The sequence below is a fragment of the Corvus hawaiiensis genome, chromosome 7, assembly GCF_020740725.1.
Source record: "Corvus hawaiiensis isolate bCorHaw1 chromosome 7, bCorHaw1.pri.cur, whole genome shotgun sequence".
Classification (NCBI taxonomy): Eukaryota; Metazoa; Chordata; class Aves; order Passeriformes; family Corvidae; genus Corvus; species Corvus hawaiiensis.
The window spans coordinates 38,193,080-38,213,703 of NC_063219.1; positions in this window are offsets into that span (position 1 = coordinate 38,193,080).

The window sequence follows — 20,624 nt, forward strand, 5'->3', positions numbered from 1 at the left end:
TTCCACTAGACCTGGCTGCTCCAACCTGGCCATGAACACTCACCAAGGCCTCACCACCCCCACAGCCGACAATTTCTTCCCAATATCCCATCTAAATCCACCATTCTGCAGCTTAAAGCCGTTCCCCCTTGTCCTGTCACTCCAGGCCCTTGTCCCAGGTCGCTTTCCAGCTCTCCTGGAGCCCCCTTTAGGCACTGGAAGGAGCTCTAAGGTTTACCTGGAGCCTTCTCTTGCCTTCATTTTAAACACCTAAGGAAAAGTCTTCCCCACAAAACAAACCCTTCCCCCATCCCTGAGTAACTTGCAAAGGAAACTTTGCCAGGACCAATCCTCCAAAGAAACTGGGATTTAAGCACTTCTCTGACCACGAGTGCTCCTTTACAGCCTTTTAAAAATCCTAACCTTTCCAAGTGCTCTGCCTGGGTACCAGAGCTGGTCAGCACCCAGCTGGAAAAGAAATGGAAGTGAAAACACCACTGTAAGCCATGAGAAATGCAGATTCCTGGCTTTAACAAGGGTCCACAAATCACCACCAGGTCACAAAGGTCAGCTTGGGCTTGATCCTGATCCGTCCCTCTTGGTACTGGCTGTAATGGGCCCTCTCTGTCACGCAGACTGGGGCTGGGCTGGGGACAAGCAAAGAAGTGGCTCTGAAAACAGTCCAAATCCCTCTGTCTTGGAACACAGGAAAGTCAGCAGTCAAGAACTTGTCTGCCATCCTAAAAGGTCCATAAACACCACATAATTCCCAAAAAACCCCTTTTTTAAATGCCTACACTTTCAAAAGTTGTTAAAATCAATAAAGTTTTGTTCTGATAATCAGTACATAGTGTATGGTTAAAGCACAGCACGCAATGTAATTTTTAAAAATGAGAGAAGGCTTTTCCAGCAAGCATGGGAACGTTGTTTGAAATCACTTTGTGCTCTGTCTCCATCGGGAAGCTCAACACAGATTTCAGAGCATCCATTAATCATTCCCAAAGACAGACGAGTTACAGAGGAGGAACAGGACCGGTGGAGATTTTTCTGGTCCTGCAAAAGATCAAGACCTTTTAAAATTATGTTTTGGGGAAAGTAGAGCAACACTTGCTGTGCACACAGGAGAGGTGCAGGTAGTTGGAGCTCTGGAGTGACTCCAGCCTTGCACTGAGGCACACAGGGATCAGCTCTCTCCATGAGGGCACTGGGAATGATGGAGGATAGGTTCATACCTTTGATGATGTTTAACATCTTTTCAACACCCCTTTGCATGGCCTAATTACAAGACAGTCCTGTGATATAAAACACATCTTTCTAGAATAAGGAACATTTTCTTTTCCTTACGAGCCTTAATTCCCTGCCTGTTTTGGTTGGATTTTTCACCCCTCACTTGTTGCAAATGCCTGCAGCAATTTTCATCACATCACCTCTAGTGTTCATCACAAAACATTTCTTTATCAATGCACAGCACCAAGACAGCAGAGATCCACTCAACAACTCCCTACCAGCAAGAATAACCAGTTCTGGGATATAAATCATTACATCTGCACCAAAAGCACGCAGTGCTCAACTCCAGAAATCTGCTTTCGGTTACTAAATGTGGGAAAAACCATCAATCATGCCGGTTTCAATGAGAAATGACTAACAAATAATTAATGAGGAATGTTACACTTAAAACAACAACAAAAAGACCCAACAAACAACACCTAAAGTGCTGCCTGTTTAGCCACCCGACACACTAAGCTCTGTTTGCTTTTCCACTGAATTTGCTTAGGGAATTATGGATGTTGCTAACTTGCTCGGATCTCCTTGCCTTTAGCCATCATTATCAGTTATCTTTAGGGGCAATCATTTTTCTTAAAATCATGACCCATTTGATATCTTAAAAACAGCAACATTAATTTTCATTTGTCACAGAGCAGGGTATAAATTGGCTAAATGATGATAGCATTCTTCTCGAGTAATCAGTTCTACATGATTAACCTAAATATTGCCAAAATATTGTTTACCATCCATTTGTATCCGAGGCAAAGGAGAGCCACGATCCATGAGCTGGAGCAGGATTAATTTAGGTTCTGATCTGTATTAAAACTTGCCACAATGATTCATAATCATCTGGCTCCATATTTATCCTGACAAAACATTTTCATTTGGGCAGCTCCTCCTCACGTGATAATGCTGCCCAAAAGCATCACTACTTTCTCATGCTTGCAATACACACCACAGAGAGATGAATATGGGTTCGGGGTTGGATTTGGGGTTTTTTACCTACTCCTAACTTTTTTCACGTCTTCGTTTTATTTTCTTGCAGCAGGAGGATAAAGTCGGTGGTCTTTACCACCATCTAGTGGATTGAATGCCTCACAACATCCACAATTATATCAAAAAATAGGGATAAAAATATTTAATCTGTGATGTAGCTGGAATTTATCTATTTTATGGCAAATATGGCATTATTTATCACATTGTGTGCATTCATGTGTGTTGTGGCTTGTAGTACAACCCTCTCTAAAAATGGACAAAACCAAATTCTGAATCAGTGACTCACTGAGACAAGCAATAGGACAGGAGAAAATGACCTCAAGGGGAGGTTTAGTTTGGCTGTTAGGGAAAATTTCTTCATGGAAAGGGTTGTCCATCCCTGGCACAGCTGCCCAGGGCAGTGGAGGAGCCCCATCCCTGGAGGGATTTGTCATCTGTGTGGATGTGACACTTGGGGACATGGGTCAGTGGTGGCCTTGGCAGTGCTAGGAATGGTTGGACTGGATGGTCTGAGAGGGCTTTTCCAACCCAAACCATTCCCTGATTCCATATTCTCCTCTGCAAAATGCCTGGTCACTTTTTCTCTCAAGCAGCAAAAATATCTACACCTAAACCATGCCTCTGAATGACAAATTTTTCCCCCCATCTTATCAAAATGGACTCCAACCCCCCCCAAAACGATTTTTCAAATGGACACTGCTGCCCATGACCTGGAGGTGGGAAAGAAGAGGGAGTTTTCCATGCTGAATTTAGTGATAGAAGTCTGGCTTTTCTTTGTGCTACAGGATCCAGATTTGATTTTTGAGACACGATTTTTGGATTATGTTCTCTTATCTGCATATTGGAGAAAATACCTCCATTATATAAGGAGATCCCCCTCCCCATGGTGGAAAAAGTAGAAAAGATTTGACTGATTTAATCATATTTTTTCAAATAAATAATTGTTTGGCAGCTAGGAAAATAGGTTTCTCTTTCTCCACATGCAGCAGGATGGACTCAAATTGATTCCTGTGCCTTACATGACACCAAAAAATATGGGCTAATATTTAATCCCTGAAGAGCCAAGTGGCCCAGGCACTTTTCAGATTTCTTCCCTCAGGAAAGAGATGGGCAGCATCACCTGCAATTCCCTCTCACAACACTGGCCTTTTGTGATACCTGACAGGTCAAAAAACACACCTCCAAAACCAATTTAACTCAAGATTTCCTTCCAGCCTTCTTCCAGGTTGCTCCAAGCCCCATCCAAGCTGGCCTTGAACATTTTCAGGGATGGGGCATTCACCACCAGTCTGGAAAACTTTTGCCAGTGTTTCACCATCGTCACAGTAAAAACTTTCCAACTTTATCTAATCTAAACCAACCCGCTTCTAATTTGAAATGCTGAATTACCAGTCTCCTTCCCAGCTACCCCAAGGTTTTATTTTAAACTCTGGCCTTTAAAAAAAAAAGAAGGAAAAAAATTAAAATGAAGCAAAATCCCTGAAGCAGCTTCTCTCATTGATACCCAGGAGAGGACTGTGTCCTTCCTGGAGGGACCTCCTCGGATTTTGCACCTGATTAAGCCATAACTCAGGGTTAGAGTCATGCTCTCAGTGACTCAGTGCTCTGGTTGACTGCCTGACAATCTCCACAGGGTAGAGTGCAATTTACTTGTGTGCCCCAATTAGCAGTGCTAATTGGGGCACAAAATCTGTGTGAATCTCTTTTTTTTTTGTCATTTTTTTAAATCAGCCACCATTCTGGGAATGGCAAGTGGGCACTGGAACAGGAGAGGGCTGTTCTTCCCTGTCCTTCAAACGTGTCACAGAGAGTGGGGAAAGTTAAAAGGTTTGTAGAACCATGGAATTCCAGGATGGTTTGGGTGGGAAGGGACTTTAAAGATCATCATCCAGCACATCGTCCAGGGACAACTTTCACTGTCCCAAGGTGCTCCAACCTGGCCTTGGACACTTCCAGGGATCCAGGAGCAGCCACAGCTTCTCTGAGCACCCTGTGCCAGGGCCTCACCACCCTCACAACCAACAATTTCTTCCTAAAATCCAATCTAAATCTTTTTTTTCAGCTTAAATACATAAAATGGATAAAGGCAGAACTTTTCCAACAATATCAAGTTCCATAAGCTTTTCTTCAAACAATCCAGAAGTGTTTTTGATAAAAATGTGCAGAGGATTGTGGAGGTTTGTGTACAATTATTTCAGCTGTGTGTCAGATTCCACAGGTACTGAGTGATACAGCAACTCTTTTAACATCAATATTCTGATATTTTCACACAGAAGTGGTGCTTCAGATGCCATCAGAATGAATTAATATTTGTTTTTAATCCAGAATTGTAAGGTTGTGCAAACTCAGGCTGGACAACTTTTGCACACACAAAAATCAGCTCATTTAAGATCAAGTGATACTCACTGTATCATTGTTGTTGCTGATGCTCCAAACAGAATCCCAGATTTCAATATAAATATTTATCAGCTCAAAGAGGATATGCAAAAGAAACAACCTAGAAAATGAGATTGCTTTTTGCTTTTCTACGATGCCATTTGATAACACTGTAAAAGAATTATTGTACACTCCTCCAGCTAAAAATCTCCCCATTGCAGAAGTGCAAACTGAGTTTATTGTGGTCTATTATAATAATAAAAGAACAATTAGCTCTTCCCTAGAAGCTTCAAGCCTAAATCACCTCATGTGCTTAATTCAGGATGCGGTGAAAAATCACAATATTTAGAAAGGACCCTGTCCCATTGCTCCAGTCAGGAACTGAAGGGTATAAAAGCAGGATACTGACAACTTGGACTTGTTATTTGTGGGTGTTGTTTCAGGTGACTGAAACAGCACAAGGAGAAGCACTTTATCTATGGAAATTTTGTGAATATCCTGCTCCAAACTCTCCATCCCAACCAGACAAGATGGGACATAGAGGAAGGGTTGGTCCTGAGAGTTCAGCTTTAAAAACCTCCATAGCTTCACTTTCCATGTGTTTTTTACTTTGAAATAAAAAATAAAATATACACAGGACATAAAATAAATTAAAAATAAAACTAAAAGAAAGTTATCTGTTTTTATAGCTCTATCGTAAATGACAAGAAGAAAACAAGATTGCTCCTATTTTTTTGTGGGCTTTACCTTTTCATACTATTGCACTTAAAAAATAATTAAGTTCACACACCTGCTAAGGTGCCAGGGGAACAAATGTTGAACCAAAAACACACAGCCAGATAAGTTTTTAAATCCCACAGTCCCACTGTCCAGGTGGCACCTCTGGAGCTCTTCTCCATGGCACCAGGTCCTGCCTGCAGCCCAAGGGCAGGAGGCATTTTCTCCCCTCTCTAAATTACCCCTTCTGGAAAAAGCTGGTTCCAGGGTGGGTGTGGAGGCCCCCGGTCCTGCAGCTGAGCCAAAGGCTGTCTTTGCCACAGATCTGGAAATAAGAGAGGGGTTCCACATCCTCCCCTGAGCAGAAAGATCCATCTTTATCAGGAGCCCAGCAGGGCCATGGATCTGGCTCGTTTTAATCACACACAAACACAGCCAAAGGCTTCTGGAGCTGCTCAACAACAGGGTTAAAATGAGCACAGGCAAAATCAAAGAGAGATCGAAGCCACTGCAGGAATGCTTTGGCCACAGTAAATATCTGTGGCTTCCTCTGGATCACACCCAGAACTGGAGGCTTGTGCCACTGACATTGCCATCCTTCAGCACCCAGAATTGCACAATGACATTACTGATGCAGCCTGGCTGAATTATTCCCACACCTTTGCCTGTCAAATAATTCCCTTTCTCTGGCCAACGCTGCAACGCTTGTATCACTCACTCATTGCAGAGGGGTGAAAGGAACCCTCAGGTCCAATTCCTGTCTCAGGATTCACTTCCCAACAACCCCAGGGAGTGCCTTGAGGTCAGTGTGGTCCAAAGACACAAGGAAGTAGCAAAGGAGCCATCCAGCAGATATTTCTCTGCCGGGACACTAAAACCTGTCTCGTTTTATCTCCCAACCAGGTTGCTCCAAGTCCCATCCCCACCTGGCCTTGAACACTTCCAGGGATGGGGCAGCCAAAACTGAAATTCTGAGCTGAGTTTCAGAACTGAAATTCATATTCTGAAATAAATTTTTAAATTTATATTCAGAACAATTCTTTCAGTAAAACAAATTTTCAACGATTTTGTTTTCCCCACAGGAAGATAAAAGCTCAAAATGGTTGGAGCGTGATACAAAGGAAAGCCCAAAGAGGAAGGAGCTGCAGGAATTGGGTGCAACTGAGAAGGAAAGGCTTTTGGAACAGTAATTAGCATGGAAACAATCTTCACCCACCCTGTGGAAAGCCTGACATATGTTAAGGTCAGGCTTATGCTAACTCAGAAAATCTTTTCTAAGCTGAATCCTTAAAGGAGGATGATTTCAATTAATAGGTACAAATACCCTCAGCTCCTAGGGACTGCAATCAGAGGCAGAGGCCAGGAGAGAAGCAAGAGGATTAGACAAGGCATAGTTTGACCCAACAGCACCCTCTTGATGTGTGGATTTGGGGTTGTTCTGTGCAGGGACAAGAGTTGGACTTTATGATCCTTGTGGGCCCCTTCCAACTCACAGGAAGTACAAAGAACCGGTGTTCCTTGAAAATCCAACCTCTGGACACAGAGATGGAGTTGGGGAACTGTAAAATCAGGAGTTCTACACCAGATATTCCTGCTACAGGATATTTGGGAAGAGCACAGGGGAGTTGCAGGGATCAAGGTCTCACAGCAGGCTGGCAATGACCGCTCTCCAAGCTGAGCTCCAGCCACCACCACCGAGGGCACAGATAATCCCACTGGACCTGCACAAGTCAGTCTGTCCCTCTGGTGACTCCAACACAACCCTGTGCTCTTCCTGGGAGTGACAAACCCTCTGTCTTCAACACAAACCAGGATTTCCTATGCAAATCACACGGGCAAAAATACATTCAACATGACAGACTAATCAATGACAACACTGCGGGGACAGCTGAACAGCACTTCCGTGGAGCAGCCCTTGTTGGGAGAAACTCTGGGCCACAAATAATTCATCTCCCCTTTATTAAATAATTAGATATTAACAGAGAACCACTGATTAGGCTGCACTGCTATGATAGTGTGTATTTTCTCTCTTGACTTTGTCACCGAGGTCACCAAACCACCCAAAGCCAAGGAGGAGAGAGGGAGACAGTGCATGGGCATGGCTGGAGAGAGAAGCCTTTCATTAACCTTCCTGATCCCCCATAATTTCACGTGTCAGCAGCTAATCAGCCACTCACTGACATCATCAAGGGACAGGGAGAAAAGATGTCCCGAGGGACCGATCACTTCTCACAGGAGAAAATCTACACTTCCACCGCCAGCGTGAGCAGATTTTGCAGATAAATAAAGTGGGTTTGCATTATAATCAGTGCTTCAATTTATGTTTATGCTGTTGGCAACAAAGATTTATACCCAGCATGATGGAGATCATTGTTAAAGGAGACAGTCCTTGAGAGTCCAACCCTTTCAGACTTTGTCTCATACTTTGTCACTTAAAAGACACAAGAAAATCATCTCCTTGCTGACTCCTGGCCCACAGCTTTATTAATTCGCTGGTTTCCCAGGCAGAGGAGGAAATACAAGGGATGCTGCATTTTTCAGAGTTGGATTTTAATCATTCTGTATTTCCTTAATACTTTGATCCCGAAAGATTTTGTAAATCTAATCAACACAGCAGTTAATTCATCTACAGCCAACAGAAAGCCCCTCTTAAGCAGGATAGAGATGTGTCTTTAACAGTGCTACCAAAAGGGCAGGGACATGGAGGGGTCACCCCATCAGCCTGGGGTCCCCAGGGCACAGCAAAGGATGCTGGCCAGGGGCTGGGGTGTTGTACACCCGAATTTCCAGGATTACATGGGATCTACAGGGATCAGAGATGGAAAAACTGAGCCTGTATCATGCAAGAAGTTTCCCAAAGCGACATGTTTCCCTCACCAAGAGAGAAGGGAACGTCCTGCTGAGCATCTCTGGCTCTTCCCAGGAGCAGCGGCAGCTGGTCTGTCTGTCAGTCCAGCCTAGAGCCTGCCCTGGGTGGGATTTAAGGGATCTCCCCTGGAACTGCAGGGGTGTTTCCAGCACAAGGTGTGGGTGGGGAACATCCCATAGCTCATTAACACTGAGAGAAGGCAGTCACCAACAAGGAAGAGGAAGAAGCAGGGACTGAGGTCCCTCATACCCCAAAAACGAGCCTTGAAACCCTGAATCACTTTCCGTGGGGATGTATTTTATATTTGGAAATAGGATGCTGTCTGCACAGTCCTTCCACAGTCCAGGCATCAATTTAACAAAACCCACCTGCTAGGTTGGACTTGATCCTAAAGGTCTTTTCCATCCTAAATGATTCCATGATCCCATGATCCATTTGGAAAGCCAGAGGACATTCCCTCTCACACACCTCCCACAGTCCCTTCTTACAGCACCCTCAAGTCCAGCTCAGCACCACGCTGCACAGCCACAAGGCAATAAACCAAAACCAATCTAAAATATCTATCTCTTGGTCATCATTAGCTCAGGGACCGATGGATTTGTGCAGCCAGACCCGATTTTGCAGGATGCTGGAGCTCCTAAATCCTTGATGGCCCCATGTGAGCTGATGCCCAAGGTTTCTGTCTCTCTGTACAGCCATTGACCATCCAGAAGGAGAAATCCCATGTCCCCACTTGGAAAAATGTCCCCTACCCCAATAAAACATTATAAATTTATAATTAACACATCCCCATCAACAATCTAAATGGAGGCTTTCCAAATAGCCAGGTTAGCTTGGATGTGGGAGGTTCACTTGGACCCAAGAGGGTATCCAAAATTTAGTTAAAATAGTGCTTAATAATGGTTGAAGGGCAGAAGAACCTCACCCTGCAGTCCTTCAAAATGGAAAAAAAGACATCCCTGCCCTGACAAAGAACTTTGAAGAAATGAATATCTAGAAAGAGATCATGGTTTGGTTAAAAAAAAAAAAAAAAAAAAAAAGAAATATGGAAAAAATATGGAAAAAATTTTGGGATGTGGGGATAATATTTTGAATTCTACTTGGAATTGGCCATTTTTTTCTACTGGAATAGATGTTGCCCTTCCAGCAAGCAGATCTCACTGAGTGGATTTCTATTCATTTTTCTACGTTTTGGGTGGTAACAAGGCAAAAAATAATTCATAGAGGGACAGTTACTGAATTTTACACAATTCCTTGTCAGTAATAAGTCAATGACAGCCCAAATCACTGAATTGAGTAACTTTACAAAGGCACTCAGGTGATAACGTGAAACATATGCGTTTATATTGACTGCAAAACAAGAGCGAAAAATGTTATTTTTATAAAGATTTGCACCTTTTCTTTCCGACTGCAATTATATATTTCCAAGTATACGTATACAAATATATCTATTCAAAACTCCTTTTTTATTAGCACCTCTTCTCTCAGCACTGACAGATTCTACACCTACAGATCTCATGTTTCTCACCAAACTGTCCGAACCTGGAATTGAAAATGTTGGGAATACAGAATTATTCCCTGGAACCCTCATCCCAGTTGCTTTGCTGGACACAAAGATTGGAATTGCTGGGGAACTGTGCCTGAGTCTCTCTGTTCTAGCTCAAATCCTGAGTATTGTAACCCAGAGCAATTAACAGCAGAGCCAGAAATTGCCCCTTAGATCAGCTGCCACCAACACATTCAAACCACACCAAAATCAAAGGTGGAATGGAATTTTCCTCATATTGAGAATATTTCCTCTCTAATTTTAAATGTTTTTTGTGAAGCAGAACATCACTAAGAGGGAAACTTTTGCCTCTCTCCCCTGATTTTCATTTTCTAATGTATCCCTTTCTTCATTTTTAATTCCAGCTATGTTGCAAAATTCAAATTCGGAATAAAACAAACAAACAAAAAGTTACATTGTTTTAAAATTGATTTTTTTTTTTCCAGCATGGTATTGATTTATCCTTATAGTGAGACCTAATTTCTACTTATGAGGGTTTTTTCCTCACATCTAGTTCTCCTACAAGGTTCATTTTTAAATAAAAAGCTGAATTTAACCCAGCTTTACTTTAAATTAACAGGTTCATAATATAAGAATATATAAGGATTTTTGAACTCAGAACCAGATAATCCCATTTTCTCTCTGTGATCTGGGCATCATCTTTAGGCATGAAAATAACCTTTAATGTTCACATCCTTAAACAAAACTTATACAAAAAGAGATATGAGAAATAAATAGAGCAAAATCAAAACCCAAGGCAAAAATAGGATATTCCAAGGCTCATCTTTGCCATGGGTCCATAAAAGTGAATTTGCCAAATGCAGAGCAAGGCTCCCCAGAGTTCTGGGGGTGCCCTGGGATAGGAAATTCAGGAAATGGATAAATAAACAATATAGAAATTCTCAGCATATGCAGAAGCTCCATCTGACACAGCCTCATTACACAGTTTGTTCTGCTGGGAAGAGAATAAATTTCACACCTAAAAATATGTATTTTCAGGTACTAAATGTTAAATATCTGTTCTTTGTTCCCACCTACCCTGACACTACCAAAATCTCTTTTTCTGCTGTTATCCACCTGCCCTGAAGTTACCAAAAAGCTCTTTTTTTTGCCGTTAGGGCTGTGAAGAGGATTCAGCCAACCTTCTATTTTTAATTTTCTTGAAGAATCCCCAGAAAGACACGGAAATTGTTTCTTTCAGAACCCAGAGTGCTTTGTTTGGCTTTAAAACCCATCACTAGGAGCAAAGTCTGGGCTTCAATAACTCCTGAATGTCAGCACATCTCTGATTCCCAAAATACGTGGTTTAGGGAGGGATATGGAGCCCGTTCCGACTCCAGGATAATTCCAGCATTAATTTTCACCTCTAATTGTTTCCTCCTCAAACAGCCCCACAGAGAGAGACTCCCAGCCCTTCATTACACATAACTTATCACAGCATTAAATTTGCCTAAATTGTGCTCCAGTGCTGCCACACTGCTGACCCTTAAGTCTGTAAACAAATACATTTGTTCTCCATATATTTATGTTTTGTCTTCTAAATGGTGAGAAAATGAGCCTGGAATCTTCATATTGTAATTGTATCATCAAAGCCTGTTGAGAATACGATAAAGTAACCAGAAGTTAAATTATCAATAAGAGTCATTTATTTTGCATTTTTATTTTAAAGAATACTTATGAGAATTGTGATAAATTAGCAGTGACAAACTACTTCTTGCAGGCTGATTTTGTGTGGAGAGTTTAATTAAACATTGCAGCTGTTTATCTCTATGGTGATTAAATTTTCATATGTAAATTACATGTATTAAGATCAAGATACTTATGTAAATGTCACTTGCCTTAATGTTTTGTGTTACTGTTATTAACATCTCACCATCAGCTTGTAATCTTCTTGTATTGCATTACGCCGCCGTGCACTACACGACTAAAATAAGTAGATTTATATCTTAATAACAAACAAGTTTTTAAAAAGAACATCTCGCTGTGTAATTGAGATGGAGATTAAAAAAAATTTAAAAAAATAAGCTGTTGAGGGGGAACTGCTGGAAATTTGAGAATCTCGTTGGTTCGAGGTGTGTTTGTTTGTGGGTGCGGCACTTGGGGACGTGGTTTAGGGATGGGCTTGATGGCCTTGGAGGGGTTCTCCAAGCTGAACAATTCCATGGATGCCTCCTATCTGTCTGCAAGAAATATTTGAACTGGGAAGCAGCATTTTTACACAGAGGAGCCACAAACAGCCCCCAGGGGCAATTCCATTCCTTCCACTGTGGGGAAGACCAGGCTAATTCCACTGCACCTACCTGAGAACAAAACACACTTTACCTGGACACCTAAAAATCCACTCAGAATAACTCTCCCACCTCCTTAGAGCAACCAAGCGTATCGTGTTTTATCCTGTGCTGTCCCCACCAACTAAAAAGCAGAATTCTGTTGTAGATCTGACAGGAACACTTTCCAAATGACAACAAACCAGATTTATGCTTCAAGCAGAGAAAAAAGCTCAAGATCCACCCACACCCATTTCCAGCAACCAAATAGGTCACAAATGTTTCTTTAAGAACAGAACTTTAAACTCCTGGTTCTTACAGTTAGTCAAACAAAGAAAATTACTGAGATTTGCCATTTACTGAATTTTCCACCTCTTTTTTCTGCTCTCTCTGTACCCTGATGAACATCATTCTTATTCCCTTTGATGATAAAGATTAACTACAATTTGGAGTGAAGGAATAGAAAGATCTGCTGTCTGATCTTAGTTATTAGACAGAGGGAAGTTCTTAATACACAAAGTTCCAACTCCAATGCAAGAAACACTTTTCATTATGCCAGTCATGCTTGGAGCCTTCCGACAGGCAGACACTCACTGACAGCAGGAAATCAAATTCATCGTTTGCAAAAACAAATTAAGAGCCCAAATTGCAGTAGGCAATACACAGAAAATGAGATGAAACCACCTGGGATTAATTTCTTTTGAGGAATCCATAGGTTCCGTGTGATCTCGGAGTTTGCACTCACTGGTAGGATGGGCAGGAAGAAAAGGAAAGATCCCTGGGAGGTGGGGGCTTCCTTTTCCCCCAGTGTCATCCAGAGGCACATGGAACTATCAAAGGAGAGCATGTTATCTCCAGGATCTACTCCAAAGCACTGAAACACTTTGAAGATGCCCCAAATAACCGTGTGGATGTTCTGATGGGCAAATTGAAGATGAGGCTCAGAAGGAGTTTGGTAACTCTCTCCCAACGCAGTGTGCTTTGAAGGAAGTGCAGTTGGCACAAGGAATTAGCAGTTATTTTAATGGGCACTATCCCTCAGTGCCAGTAATTCCATCTGATGAGAGCCTGACTTTGTACTCGTAGGGTGTCACAAACGCATCTCCCTCAGCAGCTGCAATCCCTAAATCCACTCTGAGTTGCCTTTTTATTTGAGTCTTCAATTACACCGCAAACTCACTTTGGGGATTAATTGTAATTCCTTACAAAATTTTCTATTTCCAAATTTAAATTAGACCGTATCTGTCCTTTAAATCCACTCACACAAACTGCTAGAAAAGTGGTTTTATTTTCCTTTTCCCAGCACCAGATTTCAGGTCTTGCCACAGGATGTTTGCAATGTTTAGACTGTCCTAAAGTCCTTATCCATGGCTTGATGCTCCCACACATCCCAGCTCTGCTCTGCCTCTATTCCACATTTTTCCACGTTATTCCTGCCTTCATCTGTTCAGCTAAAAAGATGAGAACAACATTTTGGAGATTACCAACCTTCCACTAAGGAATGTGATGGATTCTTAAAAGCCAATTGTTCTAGAAGGAATTGGTGCTGTGTTGCACTCACTCTGCTCTGAAGAGGCACAAGAACAATCTACCCTGAAGACCACTGAAAATTTGCCTTTAAAATTTCTTCTTCAAATTCAAATTTCGTGGGGTTTTGTTTCAATGAAACGTCTGTTTCAATGAAAGTCTGCATTTTCAACTGTTCCTTCCCATGGAGAAACTGCTGCGGCAGAGGAATAAATCTTTCCAACTTTCTGAGATAACAACGTTTTCAATTAATTGGAAATTGGATATCATAACATTTTGGGGGTTCTCTCCTGCACAGAACACATCTTTGATGGGAAACTCCAACCTGTGACACTTCCCCAGCTGAAATGGGGCAGAACTTTTGCAGCTGCAGAAAGACCCCATCCAGACACAGAAAATTGCTCCCGAGTGCCATCTCCAACGTGGGAGAAGCCTCCCAGGCTACCAAGGGGAAGGACAAAATCACACGTTCATGTCACAGATCCTTCTTCACCGGCAGCTCCATACTCCAATGGATTTCTTGGGCACTAAAGTATCTTTCAGGTAAGTGAAGGATTTGTCTCTGCATCCACCGGTGGATTCATTTTCTCTCTCAGAGTTTGCACCAGTTCAGGCTGGAGTGTCCTGGTTTACCACCATTACAACCACGGCATGAAAAATGGAGTGTGGGGCCACAAAGAGACAGAGACAAGAGGAGCAGGCTAATTGTGAGGGAGAGAGCTTCTGCTTCTCCACACAAATCTCAGTCATCATCCCCAATCAAGGAGAAAGGATGAAATATTGTTTATGGGGAGTTTGGAAATTACTGCATTATCCTAAAGATTGCCTGGATCTCTCCACAGACAGATCATGATGAAGTTCACCACGAGGCATTTTTCTTCAACAAAAAAACCTTGTGCTATTTAAGTCTAGTTTGCCTGAAAACTTCGTCTATTCACTGGCTGACTGTCTACAGAAAATAATAACCCTGAGTAATGATCATAGCCGGGATAGTTGGCAGCAGGTCCACCACAATTACCAGAAGTTAATTAGAATTATTAAAATAACAAACACGAGGCCACCAATATTATACATCTACATTTAATAATGGAACCCAACGGCGCATCTGATTCATGAACTACATTTATTATTTTAAAGCCTTTTCTTTCTCACCAAATTAAATATTGATGGATTATCCTCTCCAAATCAGTTGGTGGATTTGATTCTATTTATACAGGTCCTAAAAATTAAGCTTTAGAGCAGAACTATAAAGAGTCACTTGTCTCTCTGAACAGTAAAATAACTTGCAGTTCATTTTTGCTTGTTGCTGCCCTCTCCACAGTGTTCTGTTCGGAAAATGAAATTCCAGACTTAAAACCAATTTGCCAGACAATTTCATCAAACACAGTTTCACCTCCTGTTGCTTATTTAATCCAAATTTATTTAAGGCCACGCTTGTAAGAAATTTCAAGTTCAAGTTGTCAACATCTTTGCACCCACGTGAACCCTAATAATTTTAACATGCAGAGCCTCCACAGTTTTAATTTTCAAGGGCATTTCAACACCTCTCTGCTCTCTGAAATGCTCGGCTGTGCCCCTCCTGCCTCCTTCCTTCACACCACGATTATTTTAATCAGACAACTCGGAACAGATTGAACACGTGTTTACTCCACTCCAGCATGTGCACAGTGTTGTAAAGAGCCTGGCTTTATTTTTAGATCCTAAAAGTGAATTATGCAGCACATGGGATCAGGAGAGAATTTTTAAGCTTTTATATTGGTGGATTTGAGGAGGAATTGCTGACACACATCACGCTGCCTTACACAGACAAGCATTGTCAGGGCCATGCATCATCACATTTTCTGTTCATTTTTTAACCAAATCAACCCCTTTTCAGGCCACTGTTCTCCTCAGTCACTTGGCAAAAGGCAAATATCAGTTTCGTTTCAATAATTGAAAATATATGGAGCTCCCCAAGCTGCTCAGAAGGTTTTCTTTTGAAGTAAAAGAAAGAAGTTCAATTCTTCTTTCCCTAACCAACTACCTTGGTCATCAGCCTTCCTCTATCCTTTATGTATGAATGGAAAACATATAAGTAGTTTCAATTTTTATATATATACATATATAAATATATATATGTAAATTATAGTTTCTCAGTATTTAAAAAAAATCTATTCCTAAAGAAAATTAGTAACAAAAGCAAAAATACAAATGTTATATATTTGAACCCCAAAAATGACAATCCAGGTACGGGGTTTGCATCCACTCTCCCTTCAATTAGTTTCTGTGGGTTCAAATGACCACAAGCAATTAAGGAAGAAGGAATCAAAGGTTCAGGAGAACCATTAAAAACCCTGAGAGATTTTCAGGCTATGAATTGCTTTTCCAAACTTCACAGGCGCAAAAGGGATGAAGAGACAGGAAATGCAGCTCCACTAAAACGACTTAAAAACAAAGATTTACACTTCCTATAAAAGCCAGTGTCTCCAGATTATTTTCACTATGAGTAAAACCCTTCCAACCCAAACTATCCAAGGATTCTACAAAAGTTTAAAATTAATAGAGCAAGGAAAGAGCAAGAGGGAAGAGCTTTTCCTGCTGCTGCAACTTGAACCAGACTTTAGTGTCAGATATTGTGGGACCAACCCATCCAAGGGGCTGGTAGAGCAAAACACACCAAAGAGCTGAGCTTCCCAAAAAAGGTTCTGCACAAATTCTGGGGGAAATACATGCGAGTCTGGGAAACAGCTTGCTGTGAGAACATGTTAGAGACTCTCAGTCTTAAAATAAAGGTTCAACAACAACTTGCCACAGTGCAAAAGCCCTAATAAAGATCAGCCTTTAAACAGCAGCTCTCCAAAACGAGCCACACACAGCAGATCCAACAGGACTCCAGCCCACCAGGGAACACAATTTACCCTTTTCCTCACTCCTCCAGCAACAACACGAGGCCATGGAGACTCCCACACTCACTCCTTGACCACTTTGACATTGCCTCCCTTCCACTCTGCTCCTTTGTGTTTCCCAGAATATCTGGGGATTTTCCCTAATTAAATGATTTCACACCATATTATCTCTGGTTAACATGAAACCAAGCTTTACTAGTTTGATCTCCCCATGTCTGGCACCATTTGTTCATGCTCTGTCACCACCTCTGAGCACAGCCTGCATTTGACCTCTTGGGCTCAGTCCTAAAGCTCTCACAGCACCCTCGGTTGTCCAAAGCCAAGGGTTGAACAAAACCCAGTATTGGGACTGAGAAAGTGTCCAGCTGAATTGCAGATAGATTAGATAATCCTTATTTTTTAATGAATTTACATCATTTTTCAAGGTAGTTTGTCCTTCCAGGGAGGCACTGGAAAAGAAGCAATTTTGGAATTTCATTATCCTCTTTTCCCCCTCTTTTCATTCTCACCACTCTTCTTTCTACATTTCAAAACTTGGCCATTGTTGGTGATCAGTTCTTTTGGTTTTCATTATTGTGAAAACACCTTTTTAATTGCCATTCCATCATGAATTTTTCCCCATTTTCCTACTGTATATGGAGTGCCCCATCTCCTGAACATGAGAATGTGCACCTCCAGCACGGGCTCCCCTGAACACAGGGAAAAATCCAATTTGTTCAACTTTTACCCAGAGTAGACACATGGATTGCCTCCCTCTGATTTTTAAAACCTCCCTTTTGTAAATTTTTAAGTGTAATGTCAGGTTTGCTGGTTAGGGCAAGGGGAAACAGCCTCAAGTTTGGCCAGAGGAGGTTCAGGTGGATATCAAGAAAATTTCTTCCCTCAAAGGGCTGTCCAGCCCTGGCAGAGCTGCCCAGGGCAGGGGGGGAGTCCCCATCCCTGGAGAGATTTAAAAGCCATGTGGATGTGGCACTTGGGGACATGGAGCAGTGGTGGCCTTGGCAGTGCTGGGAATGGCTGGACTCAATCATCTGAGAGGGTTTTCCAAGCTGAATGGTTCTGGGATTTTATGGTCATCATTCCCTGAGGATGCTAAACTCGATTTTATTCTTTTTTACTTTTCTCCAATCCAAATCCCCACTCTGCATTTCCATGAGAGCTGCTCCCCGTTGGAAAACAATTAAATGCTCCTTGAAACTTGTCCAAACTCTGGGACATCACGGTTTGAACAGCTGAGAAGTTTAAGAAGTTGAAAGTTGAATCCCTCACTAAAACCTACACAGCAAGTTCTGTGAGCACCCAAAATAACAAACCACTGAAACTTTGAGGTGGCGGTGTCATTTTCAACATTGATTTCCACTGCTGGGGCTGAGTCAAAGGGAGCCTTGTCACCGACTCCAAAGTTTCCATGAAGCCAGGCCTTTGTGCCCCAGCTCCCGAATCAAAATTCCACCCAGCAGAAGTGTGAAAATATTTTCAGCGTATTTATTAGCACCTCCTCTCGCTCAGAAGGCAAACAGAACGACGAGATTTCAGGAGAGTGAAAGACAGAATATTAGTCCCCTGTGCTGCCAGTGTTCCCAGATTCCTGCCAATACTTGTCACTCCCGACCCGGGCGGCCTCACGCGATTTTATTTAATCAGCCCATTTCCAAATTCTTTGGAAAAAACAAATGAAGTTAAATAACAAACAGCATAAATATTTTAATAGGCCTTCACATTACCAACTGCCAGACCAGCTGTCTAAACCACAAGAGTTTTGGTGGCTTTTTTTTTTTTTTTTTTTGTAAAATACTTTAATTTTTTTTACAAAGCAGAAACACATACGTCTGCGCCTCCAAAGGCATCTGTCTCGGCTGGGACCCCTGGCCTCGGGCAGCGCAGCACAGACGCTCCGTGGGGACACTCGGAGGGTGCTGGGTCCCATCTCTGCAGCCTCTCCACCCTCCCATGGCAAGTGGAAAGAGGACAAAACAAGCCCTGAGCTCAGCGTTAAAAGCTCAGCTTCCTCCCTGAATAATTTTCAGCAGAAAAGCAAACGGAGAATAATTCCAATATTCCATATTTACCATCAGGCAAGAAAAAGCAGCTTTGCTTATGATTCCCTACATGTGGAAAGTCTGGTTGTCCGCGGCCATGATCCCAAAGAGCAGATCTGACTTCATCCAGACAATATTTTGGGAATGTGATGGCTTTTGTGACAACTTGGGATAGTGGGAGGTGTCCCTGCCCATGGCAGGGAGTGGAGTGAGATGAGCTTTAATCCCTTCCAACCCAAACCATTCTGGAATTCTAAACATGACGAAGAGGATGCTTGGAAGCCCCCATCCCAAAGGGATCAGCTCAGGAAGAGGTGGGTTGGTGGTTAAATACTCTACAGCTGAGCATTTAATTGTAATGTTCATAAAGAGAAAGAAAGAGGTTTTTAATCTGTCAGTGAAATATCTGTTCTTGAACTGAAAATAAAAATTGAAAATCTTAATTAAATACTCCCAGCCCAATACTTTTTAAGATATATGTAGTTTAAAATACTTGTAGAATTAGGAGAGAGTGAAAGCGAGTGTTTTCTTCTCAAAAGAAGACAATACCTACAATTAAAAAAAAATAGATGATACAAGTTTTGGCTATGAAATATGAAAACACTCTCTGCCCCCTTATGACACTGAAACAGTGAGAAGAGGATGAAAATTCCTTCTTCCCTTTGTGTCTCAGCTAGGCTAAACTCCATGAAAATTCAGTTTGTAGAGACAGGACTAATCCCCACTGACTGCAGAAGAGAGATGAGCTCACCAGCTGAATTTTAAGGAAAAAAAGTTCCACTACAGAAACTGGAAGTGCCCCATGCAATGGACAATGAGTAGACCCAAGATCCATATCATGAAGGTGCACATGGATAACCACAGCCAAAGTTTTCAATCTGAACTGATAATACATTAAACATATATTTTATATGTATCTATTTATATAGCAGTTCAATGATTATAAATAATAAATAAAAATAAATTTTATTTATATGTATTTAATATATTATCAGTTCATATATAGTGTCTATATATACTATATAGATACACCATGTATACTGATGTAATTTAATTAATATTCATGAAGCAGCAGTAGCTGATTGCCAAATTTTTGTCCTATTCTGAGCACACTGATTTTCATTAGGAACACTGATTTTTCCTGCAACACCATATTAATAACCTGCTCTCTATTTTCTACAACTCCAAGTCAAAAACTTATTTGGAGCCTCGGGAAGAGTTAAGGTTTAGCAAAAGAAAAATGAAAATAAAATCTTTAAACCCTTGCTTAGCTTGAAGTTCTCTAGACTTTTGTATAACACAACTCCTGTGATGTTTTGGGGTTATAATCCCAGAGTGGTTTGGGTTGGAAGGAACAGAAGAGCTCAGTGATGTTTTCCTCTTTTCTCAGCCTCTCCAGCAGTGGGAAAGATCCCTAAGCAACTGTGTGAAAACTGCGGGAAAAGAAGAGAATTTTGGTTCTCCTTGCAGGGGAAGCAGCTGAGGTTCGTGTGGTGCCACCACGCGAGGGAGCCCTGTCCCCAAAAATTCACACGTTTAGGGGCGAGGAAACCAAAGGAGGAACGAACCGGTGGGTCCAGGAGGACGCCAAAACCCCGGTCCTTCACAAATCCCAAATCATCCCAGCCAAGCCTTGGGAGAGCTGGGAAGAGAGGAAATCCTCAGCTGGGGAGAAAAAAGTACATTTTTGTAACACTATCCTCGTTTATACTTGAACACAGAGGAAGTTTATCGTTAAAACAGAGAGGTGCATTATTTCTGTCTGAAAACCAAGATGGTAATATCAATCAAATTCACAGGCAAAGAGTAAGATAAAGCTGAGCCTGGAAATATGTAAGACATGAAACTTCTGTATTTTGCCCCATAAGTTATGTTGCTGTCCCCCAGAGAGGATTTGAAAATATCCACACAGAGGGGTGTAACCACGCAGCCCAAATGTGTCCCACCAACCTATTCTGACATAATTCGTTACCAAATAGGGGCTAAAGCAGCCAAGTGGAGTTTTTCGGCACACAGAAACATTTACAATATTTAAATCACAACTTAAATGAGTCAAATTGAGCTTGCTCTGGCATCGTGATCCTCCCCTCCCTGCTGCTGTCATGTGCACTGAACATGAGCTGGGGTTCCTGTGGAAAAGGGAATTTAATTACAGCC